The sequence below is a fragment of the Mus caroli genome, chromosome 19, assembly GCF_900094665.2.
Source record: "Mus caroli chromosome 19, CAROLI_EIJ_v1.1, whole genome shotgun sequence".
Taxonomy (NCBI): Eukaryota; Metazoa; Chordata; class Mammalia; order Rodentia; family Muridae; genus Mus; species Mus caroli.
In genome coordinates this window covers 46,453,746-46,457,391 of record NC_034588.1, presented here as the reverse complement: position 1 = coordinate 46,457,391, position 3,646 = coordinate 46,453,746, and the positions used below count along the sequence as shown (strand labels likewise).

At 40.1% G+C, this 3,646-nt stretch overlaps 1 pseudogene; it reads right to left on the bottom strand.

Annotated features, from left to right (window-relative positions):
* Window positions 1-1,999: 1,999 nt before the first annotated feature.
* Window positions 2,000-2,846, bottom strand: LOC110286041 (annotated as a pseudogene).
* Between the last annotated feature and the right edge of the window lie 800 nt (window positions 2,847-3,646).

Here is a 3,646-nt window from a genome sequence, read left to right as displayed (position 1 = left end):
ATCATTTGGACCAATGGCTCTGAAGTGCAAGAAAAAAAAAAAGAGACTCCAAAAACATAGAGAATGGGGAACATAACACAACCTAATACCCATTATGTCAAAGCTCTCTTCCTTCATGTAATATCCAAGTTGCTCTTGGGTATTATAGGGAAATTCAGCATTCCCACATCATTTCCAAGACAGAAGACAGGTCAAGAAGTAAGTAAGACTTAGTAATGGGAGTGGCTAACAATTCATCTGCAATGTCAGTTTTCTCTGATCAGGAAATGCTTATCAAGATCCGCCCGTGAGCTAGGACAACCTTAGAGACCAGAGAGAAAAAGGCAAGAGAGGTGGGAGAGAGATGTGTGAATGTAGCAAGCAACACCACTGGAGATCTGAGGGAAGCTGAATTAAAGATTCCTGCAGTATGCCTGGGCCAGGCTAGTGCCATTCTGTTGTTTTAGGTAGTTCTTAGTGTTACTCTGGTCCTGGGAAGAGTCTTCTTTGAGATAAATTATATAACTTAGCTTTATAGAATTTACGTTAGAATTGACAATATTGCTTTATAAGAATAAAATACCACATACTTTATTTTTAATTTGCCAGATAATCTTTTAATGAGAAGTATAAGACCAAACAAACAAACAAACAAACAACACTTTTGCAAACTGCCTTTCTTTAAAAACACATGATTTACTTTAATTACAAAAACGCTATGATGATGTACTGTATTACTTAGGGTTTTACTGCTGTGAACAGACACCATGACCAAGGCAAGTCTTAATAAAACAACATTTAATTGGGGCTGGCTTACAGATTCAGAGGTTCAGTCCATTATCATCAAGGTGGGTGCATGTCAGTATCCAGGCAGGCATCGAGCAGATAGAGCTGAGAGTTCTATGTCTTCATCCAAAGGCTGCTAGTGGAAGACTGACTTCCAGGCAACTAGGGTGAGGATCTTATACCCACACCCACAGTGACACACCCATTCCAACCAGGTCACACCTAATCCAACAAGGCCACACCTTCAGATGTTGCCACTCTCTGGTCCAAAGATATACAAACCATCACATGTACTTTTATGCAAAACTAATAAATGCCAAAATCAATTTAAACATGTGATTTGCCCAAGACATTTGAAGAGAGGGAAAGCCTGATTTTTTTTTTTAATTTATATAAATCAGAGTTTACCTCCTAACCTAACCTTTCTAAGAGTTAGCCTGACCTGACGGTGTGACTCACATAGGACAGAAATTGAAAGGGAAAAGACCATCCTGTGCTTGCTTCAACCTCGACAGGCGCTCTGCTCCCTTGCCTTTCTGGAATTCCTATTTTCACAAAAGGGCTGAGTTAAAAATATTTCTAATAAATTGATTATAGGAAAGAAAGTATGTCCTGAACACAAACTTTGGACATTAAGCAATTATGAATATAAAAAAGACACTAAAAGGTACAAAGGTGAGAAAAACCTGAATTACAGAAAAGAAAGTCAAATTTATTTAATGAAAAACCTGAATAAAAATGAGCAAATACACACAACACACCCCCCCCACACACACACCAAAACAAAAACAAAACCACAGCAGCACTATGTGTTAACTTACAAGGGGAAAGCAGTGGTTCGTGACCACACAGATGGTGTGTCAGTTAAAGGAAACCCAACCGCACACTTACAGCATGCATGCAGGGACACACCTTGCCAAAAATTGTCAACAATACAATCAATCTACAACAAACACAAAGCTTAGAAATATTTTATAATATTTCCTTTCTTAATACAAAAGATGTCCAACTTGGGTATATATATTTTTTCCAGTGGTTTGTTGTTGAATTTTTAAAAAATATATTAGTGTTACTATGTGTAACTGTTTCCTGTATTTACATCTTTCCTTTTATTTACCTTCATGTCTAGCTTCTACCTACTAGGAGAGTTTTAGGTTAGCAAGCAGAAATGCCTTATTCTCTGTGAAGTCAAATGTGAATTTTAAACACTGGCCAGAAATATTTTATTGCAGTTTCAACACATGGAAATAGTTACACTGATGCCTAAATTTCCATTTTCTGCAAAAAGCTGTGCAATGCTGGTGTCAAACACTAGGCAGTCAAGATTCATAATGACTGGTGCAATTCCCTCATGAATAGATCTAGGAGTCGCTTCCCAAGTCAATCTCTGCCTATGACCATTTAGCTCAAGTCAATATGCAAAATTTTCAGCTTGTTTTCGTGTTCCCATCAGCTGAACAACTGCAAAAAACTGCTGATGGCCATCGCATTTTTGTTTCTCCAAGACTAACATGAAAGGAAACCCAAATCAAGACTGCATCATCATTCAGTCAACAGCACCAGGAAGGTTAATGTCTGTAGCAAGGAAAACTATATCTTCTCCTTTCAGGGTGGTAATAGATTTGTGCTGATGTATCAGGTAGGGCTTGACAGCATCCAAAGAGCCTTGCCACTTTACAGGAAGCACCAGGGCAGGGGCAGGAGTAAGGCCTGAACTCACAGAGTTCCTCGTGCTCTGCCTTTTCCGTGTGCGGCAGTTATTTCACATCCAGAAGAGGCCTATTTACAAGGGAAGAGTGCTGAGTTGGCCACTTTCTCAACATAGCCAAGTTGTGTATGGATCCCAATGGGCCCTGGCAGGTGGAACAACATGTAACTTTGGGGCGTCAGTTGCTATAAACAATATGGCCACTCTGACACTGAAGACTATGTGGCAACACATATTCAAAGCAGAAAGGACACTCAAAAAGACTCGCCAAGTCATTGTTGGATGCAGTTGTGTCAGTCAAGGCAGGTATCCTCTGGGATCGTGGATACTTTGAGGTGCCAGTGGGTAATGCTGTAGCAGTCAGATGGCTCATATCTGTGGGCCCCTTATAACATGGCCAGTCGCTGCCACCACGGGCCGTGCCTCTACCTCTCCTGGCGCCGAGACCAACCGGACCACCATATACTTTTTTTTTTTCTCGAGACAGGGTTTCTCTGTATATCCCTGGCTGTCCAGACCAGGCTGGCCTCGAACTCAGAAATCCACCTGCCTCTGCCTCCCGAGTGCTGGGATTAAAGGCGTGCGCCACCAGGCCCGGTCCATCATATACTTTTTAATGACTGTTTTAAACCCTTATATCATCATTACTATAACCTTTATAGTTACTAAGTGATATTTCTAAATCCCAAATTTACTAATGCTGTAGGCCACCCTTAAAATGCTCAGTCATTTCTCTTCTATTGGACTAATTTGAACATCTTCATACAGTAACGTAGGAATCACCATCTATCTGTCTCTACCAACTAAAAATAAAGAAATGAAACATACCTAGTATGTTCTCAGCCAGATTAAACTGTTTAGAATCCTTGACAGAGCATATAATGCCAAGTCGCTATGCTGTGGCACAGGCCATTCCTAATGGTTCCATTACCTTGCTTCTAATCTTGATATCTGATGCATACCTCATTGAACAAATAAGCAACCAACAAAAATTTTAAATTCGTCATCATCAAGAACAAAAGCAAAACTGAACAAAACCCTTATCTAAATCTTAAAGTTTCACTCAATCCTCACCCCACTCTTGCACAATCCCGAGATAACTGTTCATCATATTTCATTGGCTCGGTCTATATGTCTGTCATTGTCATGTAGACGTGGCTATGAAGGGTGCAA